We start from the raw sequence: 12,799 nt of genomic DNA, 5'->3' as shown, positions 1-12,799 counted from the left end.
TTCATAGGAAACCATCATCGTTTAAGTCAAACATGGTTTAATCAACCAGAAAAGCCTGTTACTGTAATAAACCTAGAGCAATAAGCATGATAGTAAATGCCTCCAAAACTATGTATGGGGCCACATTTTTCTCTTAGTTACTCCTGTGACTCCTTATAGTGACACTACTCAACAGTGGGTGAAAGCCCTTCACCCAGGACATCTCAAAGTTTTTCAAGCACACGTGTGAGTAGGATGTTCTTCCCTTTTTGATGGGGCGTGTGAGTTGTGCAGTGCTGTGCTGACTTGCCCAAAGGACAGAGCAAATCAGTGGCACATCTGGGATGAAAATCCAGATTTTTAGCTTCTCAGCAGTGTGACTGCTAAGCACATCACCCCTCCAGACTGAGAAGAGAATTTGGCCTACAAAGCTGGCTTTACTTTTTGTTGTAATATAATTCATTTCCATACTATCATTGTTGCTTAATTGTCCTCATTTATCAACCCACTGTGTACCTCTCCTTACATTTAAGAAATAAAGGAGACTGTAAGTGACTTGCCAGTGCAGTTTGATTGTATTCCTTGCTCTTTGAGATGCCATATCAGGAGCTGTCTAGCAGCAGCATCGTGCTCCTAATATTCGGGCAGCACCTTTCATCTCGGTGTCCCAAAAGTACTCGGTAGGCTCTGGCCCTGATCCTTCAAGTTGTGGGTGGGGGTGAGACTCCCATCAGCTTTGGCAATTTTTCCATATGGGAATTAAGTCTTTAAATTTGAGCTCCTGGAGTCTTAAATCTTTGACTTGCTGGGAAGGTTGTATAAGGATTGTAGGGCCTGGCCTCTTACCATAGATCCAAATCACTCCATTTACCGTGGAGGGGAAACATAGTATATGAAGCAACACACAGTGCTGTGGGCCAGGAAATGAAGTTACTGTTTCCCATTGGAATTGATGGGGAGGGACCGATTTGGTAGGCTAGGGTGACTGCATGGCTGCATTGCTGACAGTACTTCTAAGGTTTCTAGCACTGGTAGATGGGGAGGAGGGGTCAGGAGCCTGCCCTTGCCCTTTCCCACCCACCTGCTGCACGAGTTTTAGTGCAGTTCTCTAAAGGTTGTTCGGTACGTCTGTGTTCCCTTCCCCACCTCCCAGAATCCCTGCTGTGCTGACACAGCTGCCAAATAACATTGCCAAGGTCCCAAAGTCTGTGCTGCTCTTGGAGAGCTACCAGGAGCTGAGTGATCTCCCGGTTGGCGTGACATAGTTCTTCCAAGGACGGGCCGGAAACAGCTTGCATTCCCCCTTGGATAGGCAGTCCAGGCCCTGGCAAAGAAAGAGGGAGAATCGGAGGAGGGCAGGCTGAACGAACAGCCAGAGGTGCACGGGCCAAGCCATTTGAGGAGCCCAGACAGCTCAGTGCTATGCCTGGCATCTCACTTGCACAGACTTTGGATTAGAACAGACCCTTGCCATCCTGTGCCACCTCTCCTCCAGGGCGAGCCTGTGCTGGCTCCTTCCTTCCTCTCTCCCAGTTGGCCAGAATAAATCCAAGTTAAAAAGGGGGTCAGTGTTGAGCTGGAGCAGTGCCCTAAACCCCCTTGGTGCCAGCAGTCTGGGAGGAGGGTTGGGACGACTGCCTTGCCTTGAAGAGAGTTACCGCCTGCCTAGTTTCTCCATCAAGGGATGATGGTTAGAGTACCCCAGAGAAGACGGCACCAGCTTGTACGAATGTCTGGTACCTTCAGTTTGCTTTAATGAGAAGCATTCTTGTGTGGTGTAGCCAGAGGCCTCATGGAAGCAGGTAGCTGCTGCTGCCTGGGCTCACAGTGGGTCTGTGTTGGCCAGACCAGGTGTTTAGTGGCAGCACATGTTTTTTACTGCAGGGCCTGCAGGCAAGGAAAGTGAGAGAGGCTCTGGGGAGCCGAGATCATCCTGGAAGCAGCACCAGCCCCTCTGGGAAGGCATCGGCCTGGACAGCAGATTTGTAGATGTAACACTAGTCCCCTGGCAACCCCCACCACCACCTCAAGCAAAGCACAGCAAGAGAAAATACTTTCAAATTAGACTGGTGAGGCTGGAAGCCAAAGAAACCAGCAATTTGTTGGGCCGAGACGACATGTGACAGACTGGATTTCTGTATTTCTGCCTTCTTGACGAGACGTGGAGCCAAAACCGTGTTTTCCGAAGGCCTCCAAAAATGCATCGGCAGTGCTTGCAGGCGTGCCCTTTTGCACGCACTCGAAGCTCTCCTTTGTATATCCAGTATCCACAGCTTCACGTGAAGGCCCACCGTGGAAGTTCTCCATACACAAATGGGGGAAGCTGTTATTGCAAAGTTCCTGTAAGATCACGGCCCTACGTTGAGTCGGGCCCGTTCCTGCTCCCATAGCACCAGAGGTTCTCCAGCACGTTGCTGGTTGGAGGTTTTGGCCTCTCCTCCAGGTTTCTCTGTTTCTACAGGCAACAAGGCTGTTCATTGCTGACCCATAAAAGCAGCCAGGAACTAGGGAAAGCCAGCGAAGCAGCTGCAGGGTTTGATCCAAAGCCCAATAAAATCAAGGAAAATATTTCTGTTGTCTTCAGCTGGGTTTCAGTTAAGCCTGGATTGGGAGGAGGGAAGGAAACAGGAAAGATCTGGAGGGGTCGTTTTTGCCAATGAGGTCGGAGCTGCCACTTATTGGGAGAAGAAATGCCTGGAGGAGAGACCCTGTACAGAGAGAGGAAGAGGAGGGCGAACAGTGAAGAAAGAAGGGGAGAAGCTGAAGAGGGATGTGAAAGAAGACAGCCCAGACCACGTGGTTATCTTTCCTAAACAAACAAGACCCAGTTCTTCGGGCCAGGCTCCCGAATAGGACACAGCCCACTGGAGCACAGTGGATTAAGCGCATTAAAACTAGGACAAATGCAGGGAATTTTTCCGAGCCTTACTTTTTTGTTTAAGCAAACACCGCAGCTGCCAAAGGGGTGATGCATGATCCAGAGTAGAGGAGAACCAGGAGATGCTGAATGTGAGATGGATTGAGTAACGGTGAATACATACAGAGAGGGGTCCCAGCAATCTCACAGCTGAGACAGCCATCCTTCCTCAACGAGACCATGGGAAAGCCCTTGCCTTGGCCTAGCTGAGGGTGAGTGAGATTATTTACAACACGATTACTTCCCTGGTGGAGGCCTCCTTCATACTAGCTGGCGGAGGTCTCAGGTCCTGGGCCTGGAGGACCAGAGTTCAAGTCCCCAGTGTTCTGGGTACCAAACTATGCTTTGACTTGAAACGAGAGGACATTTCAACACTAGTGTTTGGGATTGACTCTAAGGAATCCCTCAGGTAGCCTGAGCCATGTGAGCTGCCCCTCTTTGTACACGTACACCGTATTTCTTGGAGGCTGCACAAGTTGCAGGAAGCTTCCTGTTCCTCAAGTGGGGGCCCTCTAGGAATCAGTCCAATCGCATCTTGTTTCTCCTGTGGCTTGGCCCTAGTTACAGGCAGTTGAGATAAGACGTGCAGAAGAGCCTGGGATCAGAAACGGGGAGTTACAGGATTGCTGCTGGCTGACTTCCTCTGCTTGCAACCTTCATGGAGCAGGTGGGTTCGAGGTATGCTGCAGGAGAGGGCATGAAGGATTGGCAGAGCTTCTAGGAGTGAGCTGGGCTATTGCTGGGCAGTGGGGGATGAGGGTGAGCAAAGCGGTTCTTAATGTAGACAGGGGGTGGGTGTGCTGGTAGAGGACAGCTCTGACTGATGTCAGTGGTAGTATCCACATCCCATAGATCCTTGCCTCTTTAGACAAACTCTCCACTCCATTGTGGAGGCAAAGGATTTCAATTTGACCCTTCTGTTTTGAGACCCCAATTATGACAAGCAAGAGCTGGTGAAAAGCCACAATGAGAATGACCTGTGCTCCCCCAGAGCTCTGCCTTGAAGCGATTCAACTTCAAGAGGAGCCTTTTCTGTATGACAACTGCTGGTTCAGTCATATGCACAGCTAAGGGATTGGGGTGGGGTGGGTCTTCCTGATGCTCTCACTGTTTCCAATTCATCTGGCTTGTAAAACTCAAAATTACATCCTTTCCGAGTTGGGCTTCACTCAGGCAGCTATCCGGCTGGAAACGGCAATTTCATATGGTGATGTATGCAGTAGAAATGCTCAGAAGCACCGCCTAGCCTCAGATGAAATGAAAAAGTGGGGCCCCAGGCATTTTTGTTCATCAGGTCATTAAAGATCCTATAGTACCTTTTGGAACAGGCAGGGGATTCCATCTAGGGCTCTGGCTAAACTCCATGCTTACTTTATGCCAACCTAAATTATGTCCTGCAGCCTCAGTTCAATATAGGCTTCTTCTTCATCTCCTCTAAATTGTTTGTATTGTTGCTATGAGCTATTTGCCAGCTGCCAGGTTCTACCTTAGATGTGTCTGCATTTCAGTAATGGAAAGAGGGAGCCTGCAAAAGAATATCATTATGAGAACAGTTTGGAAGAATTGGGATTATTTGGCCTGGAGAAGAGAAGATTCAGCAGGTGTGTATGTGTGTGTGGAGGGGGGAAGGAGCTAGATTTGATAAGTCTTCAAATACAAAAAAAGAGACTATTTTACCGAGGATAGCAGTCAACTGATTTCTGTGTCCACAGTGATAGGAGAAGAATTAATGGGCTGAAATTGCGCCAGGAGAGATTTACTGGTAGGTTGGGTACGAGGAAGACCTGTCTAACCATGAGGATGGTTAAGCACTGGAGAAGATTATTTAAAGATGTGGTGGAATATTTGTCACAAAGTCTTCAAGAGCAGGTCAGACAAACACTTGTCTGGGACAGCTTAAGGCAGGGTAGACATGCACCTTCTAAACTAGCTAAATAGTGTGTGTGTGTAACCTGAGTTATCGTCACCATATGCTACGAAAGGCTGGACAGAGATGCTCCTGCCTCAAGCAGGGGTGGAACTAGATAACCTCCTGAGGACTCGTCCAGTCCTACTTTTCCACAAGTCTACAAAACTATCTGGGTTTTTTCTGGTTGGGTTTGCCATGGGGGCAGCTCAGGCTCAGTCTGTTCGTTCCCTGACCAGCAGGACATAGCACCCACTACAGTACTGGTTTCTCTGTCTGCTGGGAACTGAGACCCACCAAACATACTGGAGATGGGAGCCACTATACAGCAGTTATCCTATCCCTGGGCTAAACAGTAACAACTCCAGAGCTGGGCTAGTCTTCAGCTAGAGGAATGTGATGCTGGAGATGCCATTTCATTCCCATGATTTGTATTAACGTTCGTATGAGCCACGCGCTTGCATGAACAAGGTTTGATAACTTTTCCCATTAGAAGCCTCTTGTTGCTCTTCAAAGGCTCCAGAGGATCCCAGGGTGTGGGATCAATCCTCGTTTTCTTCTCTATGGAAAATACATTTTCTCTCGCTCCTGCAGACCTCATGGAGAGCTCCTAACTGGGAGCTGGAAGGCCCCACAAGGTAAGTATCTCTGGACCGAGCGCACGTTCCTCAGTTAGGAACTATTTCCAACAAGCCTTTGAACATGCCTGGCATCATAATGCACCCCAGAATATTTATTGTCTAATCCTGGGCCACAGAAAGCAGCAGGGATCCTTGCTGGGAGGTTGAAGAGCTGTCTTGCTGAACCGCAATGCCTTTGCTTCCCTCTAGCGGCTGATGTTGCTCTTTCCACCAGAACCGGCGGAGAGCTGAATTCGACAATGACCTGGCTTTGCACAAGGTCAATCATAAAGAAAGGGGGCAGGAGAGCAAATAAGCACCGGGCCAGATCTGCAGGAGGTGCAAACTAACATCAATGGCATCATGCTAATTTGTACCATCTTAGGAGTTGGCCGCTGCTGCTTAATTTTAGACAAATCCAAGTGTATCTTAATACATGGCTTGTATTTCCTTTTTAAAAATCTCTGAGGATACTTTTCATGGCTAGCTGCCATCTCCCATTCTACATTCATGGAAACATTTCCCGGCTTTATGAACTGGCTTCTTCCTGAGATGGAAAGAGTGTCTGTATATCAGAATATCTTCAATCTGAAACCCCAACGCAAGCTGAAAATCTGTTTGCAATGCCCAGTACAATTAGACAGATTTATATGGGGTAACTTATAACCTATGAAGAGGAGGGGTGGCTTGTTTGGTTCACAGGCGTGTACAGGTGGCCAGTCCCAAACTTCTAATAAATCATTGCAAAGGAAATGGCCATAATCCATCTCTGCTTTTCTTTTGTGCCAGTTGTGACTCATGTGAATATTTATTTACATAAAAACAGTCCATTAAATGACTGAATATTAAAGATTAGTCATATTGGCAAGATTCAACAGCCTGGTGCATTTGGGGCTTTTGTGTCTCGGCATTAATACGACTTAAATCAGGACAGAGTCTCTGCTGGCCCACTGGTGGTCTCCTCTCAGTTATGAATGGAGAAGCAGCCATAGATGTGAAGTTTTTTTTACTGTCCCTCTTGTTAATTTATCTGCTGAGACTGCCAGAGAACCAAGTCAGGACAGAGTTTTGTCTGTCCAGGTCAAGGTATGTAGGAGCATTGACAGGATGCATTGATTCTGGAGGTGAGGAGGCTTGCACTGACTCTGCCCATGCTGTTCCCATTCCCTTGCTAGGCAGAAGTCTTAATTTCCCATGGCTGACAAACAACACAGAAGTTCATATGGTCAGACCCCAGAGCCATTGATTTCAGTGACAGAACTGCTGTCGACTGGCCCTCGGGGAAGAAGGATGTTGGTTTTACCTTACAAATCAATCCTCCTGAGTTCCCAGTGGGGCTCTTGCAAGGCATTTGCCTGGGGTGTCATTTGAGTGGGTGTTCTGTTCATCTTCCCTTGTGATTCTCCGACCTTAGGTGGGGACAGAATGACAGGTGTGATCTGCTGAGAGATTAAAAAGCGGTTTTCTTGGTATAGAACAAAGGGGAAACTTGCTGAATCTGGACAGATTTCTAAATGGCAGGAGTCTGATGCCAAGGGTGCAAAATTATCAAGCATTATTAATGCATCTCCCTAACAACAAATGACCCCAGTTAAGGAGCAGAGCTTCACTGTGCACAGCTCTGTACAGACCCTCAATGAAGCCTCCAACAGTTGAAGACTAAAGGCGTCCCTGCCCTTGGCTTCCCGTTCCAGCAGCGTGAGGGGAGCAGCTTTTTTTCTGTGCAAAAATACCCTTGCTGAGGCTTTTTAAAAATACCCAGGTTGGCTTGGACTGGTTCTGAGCTGCAAAGTGCAAATGTTTAGCAGGAATAGAAGTGCAGTAAGCACGCAGCATTTGCTGTTCCAGAAAGTCAGATTTTTGTAAAGGGCAGCATAATTCGGTTATGAAGCATGCCGTTCCACAGGCTAAAGGAGTAATAATCAATGCTTATGCTCTAGGACATTATCTGGTCCTCTGCAGGGGTTGGCAAGGCTTATTTTACCACTGTGTGCAGCACTGAGCTAATAGCGAGGCCTATTATGCCTTATTTTTACTTTCCTCTGAAGTATCAGGTATTGTACTCAGCAAGGAGTAGAGTATTAGCCCAGATGGCGCCGTGGGTATCTAGTATGGCATATTCTACATTCCTAATTATGTACCAAACCCATTCTGAAATTGAATTAGTTTATGGCTTAATTGTAATGTAAAACTGGGCCACATCAAGGAGGAGACGCATTGTGGGCAGGAACAGGAATCTTTTTGTGAGTCACAAAGCCGACCTCATCATATCTGGGCTGGCGTAGTCACCTGACAGTTATACAACTCATTACATTTTGTGTTGTCAAAAGTGAAAGCAAAGCTGGTAGAGCAGGAACAGAGTTCACTGCAGATCTGCTCTTTGTGTGTTGGCACCACCTGAGGCTCTGCGCAATCCAGCAGGTCATTAAGTACCCACTGAAGAGACCAAGGCCATGAAATGTCATTATTTTGTTTGCTGCGGTTTTTTATTTCAAAGATTGTATAAGACTCTCGATATCCCTGAAAGTTGTAGCTTGGGCTAGAGCCATCTCATAATCCTGCCAGAAGGAACTGCTTTTACTCCTTTTCTTTTAATATGTGGCCAAACTGCTGCATCTGTGGCATATCTCCTGTACGAGCGGTATCCTCAGAACCAGCTTGTGTGTGCATGCACATGTGTCTGTGTGAGGAGGAGGGGAGGAGAGAAGCAATTGATGCAGTCTTTTGGAAATCTTCACTAGTTTATGACTTCTTGTGTAGCAAGGCCAGTATTAGGAGAATGGAAACACCAGCCTAAACTCTGTAAAATGACTAGTGATGGGCATAGGGGATGCTCAACAGAAGATGCCCTTAAAGAAATGGGATTGTCAGAAGGCCCAGCTCTCCCCTGAAAATGCCACCTTCCCCCCTTCAGAGTGTGCCAAACTGGACATCTCAGAATGGAGACACCAGCAAGTGGCTGAGCAGGTTTGGAAAGGCAGGCCACGCTTTTCTTTTGCTACATCTGGTTGAATGATTTTAAAAAGGTTCAGGTTTGATGGTGGCAAGCGTGGTATAAATGGCAACAGATGCATGGAACATGAATGAATGCTATTTTATAATGACTTTGGGCTACGAGGAATGCCAGCAGAAGGCTGGGGGTGTTGTTTTGGTTCCCCAGTACATGTTATAATGATGCTAAGTGTTACTAAACTGAACAGAAGCACATTCATTCACCACATGCTCAAGTGACGTTCAGGATCTGTGCATTAGAGACAGAAGATACTTAAGATACTTTCTGCTGGGATGGCTTCTTTTTGAATAGGAACATGGGAAGTTAGGCTGGAAACAACCATTAACTGATCTCCAAACTTTTGAGAAACTTTAGCCCGGTTTTGACAGGTGCGCCCAGAAATGCTTCATTAAACATTGTCCCTTCTGAAGAGCTGTTGTGCAGTGTGCTGTTCGGCTCCCTTATCCTTTCCAGTGATAGCTTCATTTCTGTGCTTGATGATATAGAGACAGAGCCCGACCCTAGAAACATTTGCCGCTGATCAAAACCGAAAGTCTTGCATTAGGTGGCATCTGAAGAATGAGGCGCTTAGTTGGTTAAAACACAGCAATGTGAAAAGTGCTGTGTCAATGTGACCTATACATTGAATTTGCAAAAACACTTAAGGGAATTAGGTGCCCCGGCTCTCAGTGAAAGTTGATGGGATAGTGAGCCCTACTGAAATATGTGCCAGTCGGCCCATGTACAACTTACGTTCTGGAACGTTGCTGCACAAGAGCATCTAGTTATTAATTGCTTGCAACAGTTAAAAATGAAGGGGGAAGCCAAAACACTGCTGATTTGCTGTAAAAATCAAACTTGCCTAAAACCTTGTTATGATGTCAGTTCAACCACTGACATGCAGTCAGGTCGTGCTTTTGCAAATCTCCCCCATAATGCTAACATTTTGGGAAAGTCCATCCCTTTCCTTTCAAAATAATAAATAGCAATAATATTAACAGGCCCTTTGGCCCATCGCAGCCCCATTTAATGCGATTGGCTCCTCCATTTCTTCCGAATAGAAAAATCATTCTGTTGCCACAGGTAATTCAATTACTGAGCGGTGATTTACCTCTCCACAGACGGCAGCTGAATATTCTGAGAAATGAATGTCCTCTTCCTCTGAGAGGAAGAAGAATGAATGCAATTAGCTTGGGGCTTTGCTGCAGAAGGATTTTTAATGAAGAACAGATTCCTCAAGAGTTAACCCTGATCTTTTGAAATCTTCACTTCCTGGTGGCTTTCTTTGGCCTTTCTAAGGGGCTCAAAGGCGGCCGCTAGAAAATATGGACTCCGCAAGATGTCTTTCCTAGAACGAGATTGTTTCCGTTCTGCTCCAAAGCACAGATCTCACACCTGGCAGTGTGCAATGGCTACAGTCGTGCTGCTGCGTCAATCTCGAGAGAATTACATTTTTGATGACAGGTAAAGAGCTTGGTGGGTGCCAGGTTCCCCGAGGTAGCTGTGCTTGATAGATTTCCATTCAGCAATTCTTAAAGGAGATTTTTTGAAGGCATCAAATGTCTCTCTCTGCTTCCTTATTAGCATAGGCTTTGGAGAAGCCTGCTGTTCCGTGACAAATTACACAAACTGCAGGGGATCGCTGAGCACATTGATTAGGCAGTCCAAAAGAAGAAAAAGCAACCCAGCTTTGTAGGGACAGCATAGCCCTCGCTTGTCCAGAAGCTGCTGTATTCTCTGTACCTGCCTGTTTTTAGTGATAAAGGCCCACCACACAGGTTTCTGAAGGTCTGCCTTCTCCTACTCCTTGCATGGTTGCACCCCTCCAAGCAGACTCTTTCTGGCCTCGATTCCAGCACCCTTTGGTTTCCCTCCACCCCCAATACTAATTCAAAGGCAAAGTTAGGTGGGCCCCCTGCTCTAGCCATCCTTCAGAGGATATGCCTGCAGAGAGCCAAGGCAATCTGCAAAAGAGAAGCACGGGTGCAGCTGTGAATAGGTCAGGCGCTGCTGCTGGGGTTCCCAGAAAGGATGAGCAACTGCAATTGGGCATGGGTTTTCAGGAGAGCTCTGCACACTTGAGGGCATGCTGGGCACTGTCTCTTGGGGAAACCTGGCTTCTGTTTTGGTGGCTAAGTGGGAGCTGAACTTCACTGCAGATCTGCTCTGTGCCTGCAGGTGCGGGACACTTGAAAAGGTGGCTTCAGGAGATACAGATCATGGCCAATCTCCCTGCACAGCGTGTCCTGGGCTGCTCCACCTATACAGCACCTATGTAGCCACGTCTCAGAGTCTGGAAGCAGCAGCCTCACTGCTCCCTCTGGTTGCAGCTTTTCTGGCCTGGGCTTAAATCAGTGCTCCTCAGCCTTTTCGGACTCGAAGCACCCCTCACTGGACTCCAGGCCACCTGTATAATTGAATGAAGTGGCAGCAATTTAAAAAACGAATGTATATATTACAGTGCTTATCTCCTTGCAGAGGGACTGGGGGTGAGACATCATCCCGGCACAGACAAGCCTGAGCTTGCACTTACATGCTTAGCTTATCTGCCCACACCTTGGGGCACCCTTCCAAGAATCTAGTTGAGATTCACCCTTGTTGAGAATCACTGGCCTAAGTGCATCTATCAGCCACTACTTAATACTTTACCTTGAGAATATCAAAGTCTGGGGCTGCAGAAACTTGCCTGTGATCAGGTTAGTGGTGACTGCCAAAAAGCACGTACCTATTCAAGAAGTGTGGCAAGCACACGATCTTTTAATATTATTTTATTTTTATTTTAATCTCTCACCCGTGGCCCTCCCAATCCCTACTCCCACAAAACACTTCTATATTTTTTATTTTCTTCCCAGACACCAAAGCCTTTGTGTAATTTTATCTGCTCGTCGGTAGTACTGTGAACCCCTGCAGAGTGAGTTTTATGAGGACAGATTGCTTCATTTCAGACAACTCCAGCACCTTGCCCTGCAAGCACATAAAAGTGTAGATGTTAGTAGATTCTCAAACCCTGTGATCTATTGTATAAAGAAGCCAGGAAGAAATGCACTGCTTCATGTAAGCACTAGTTGGTAGAATACAGAAGCTTTTGTTAACTAAAAATGCTTGCCCTTTTCCTTCAAATCTTACTTCTTCTTTGTGTACTACTTGTTTCCCTGCTGATCAATGGGAATCATGATGCTGACAGTTTTGTGCTGTGTGAAAGGGGCTATACCTGGAAAGCACTATGAGAGCCCAAGTAATTCCTTGACAGCAAAAAAATAATCAACTCAAGGGCCACACACTGAATTTATGTTTACACCACATTTTGAGGAGAGCAGGTATCGTGCCAAGTATTTTTATGAGGCCAAATCCTGCTGATTTTTACCCATGTAAAACAACTGTGTGTCAGTAAGCCTGTCGGAGTAAAATAAGCAAGCCGTGGCCAATATTGTCAACCCCAGATGCCAAAAAAGTATTGTTCCGTAATCCATATTCCTCCTCCTACAGAGCAGTGGCTTGATTTTTCACAACGGATTTGTCATTTCAGAGGAACTGCAGGTGCCCAGCCTCTTTTGCTCTCCTTAGCGGCTCTGCTGGAGTCCATGAACTTCCTGAAGTCGCTGAACTTCTGAGCATAAGGCATGGTAGGCCAACAGCCCTGTCTAATGACAGCCGGGCTCTCTGACAGCAAATGACAGGCACTGAAGAAGTGCTATGATTATTTCCCATTAGCTCACTAATCATGGGGTTGCAAACATGACAGCCATAAAGCCCAGAGTGCATTTACTTTGGTGTTTCACAGCGATGGGAGGCGCTGTGTGTGTGTGTGTGTAGGAGGGGGCAGCTGTGCATTTGTTTGGGCAGAAAAAGGTGCTTGTCTGTTTCCATGCGCAGAGCAGGAGCCAGAGCAATTTCCAAGCCCCCCGCAAAAGGCAGCAAAGCAAAACTCTAAAAGGCTTGGTTCAGAGATGATACCTTTTATTAGGTCAACTAAGCAACTGCAGAAAAGATGATCTTTATTTGCTTTTTTTGCGATTTCTTAGTTGGTCTAATAAAAGGTATCACCTCTGAACGAAGCGTTTTCGAGTTTCGCACATTTTTTCATCTCAGACCAACACGGCTCCAAGAGGCGAGCTGCATCCCTGTCCGTTGCATTCAAGGAGCTTGATCTATCACCAAGTCCCTCAAGAGCGGGGCTCCAACCCTGCCCACTGCCTCCAGGACCCTGATCTCTTCCCAGGTCCCTCACGAGGGGGACTCCCATCCTGCCCACTGCCTCCAGGACCCTGATCTCTTCCCAGGTCCCCGGAGAGGACAGTTCCCACCCTGCGCATTGCATACAAGGAGCCCGATCAATTCCCGAGCCCATCCCGCCCGCCGCCTCCAGGCCCGTGATCTCGTCTTCC

The 12,799-nt window shown here is 47.2% G+C and overlaps 1 long non-coding RNA gene across 2 annotated transcripts in view; it reads right to left on the bottom strand.

Annotated features, from left to right (window-relative positions):
* Positions 1 to 54: 54 nt before the first annotated feature.
* Positions 55 to 12,799, bottom strand: part of LOC109293749 — a 23,028-nt gene continuing 10,283 nt past the window's right edge. Inside the window, exons 2-3 of one of the 2 annotated variants that reach the window (XR_002096383.1) lie at positions 3,349 to 3,491; positions 55 to 2,687 (exon numbers count right to left, since the gene is read on the bottom strand). This is a non-coding gene — a long non-coding RNA (uncharacterized LOC109293749). Of the gene's footprint in view, positions 2,688 to 3,348; positions 3,492 to 10,786; positions 10,822 to 12,799 lie in introns of those variants that run through there. The other variant, XR_002096382.1, reaches the window with a different exon arrangement.

Source organism: Gavialis gangeticus, unplaced genomic scaffold (genome assembly GCF_001723915.1).
Source record: "Gavialis gangeticus isolate Ggan-Ray unplaced genomic scaffold, GavGan_comp1, whole genome shotgun sequence".
NCBI lineage: Eukaryota > Metazoa > Chordata > Crocodylia > Gavialidae > Gavialis > Gavialis gangeticus.
Note: the sequence above shows the minus strand (reverse complement) of the source record. Positions and strands in the feature narration are given on the sequence as shown.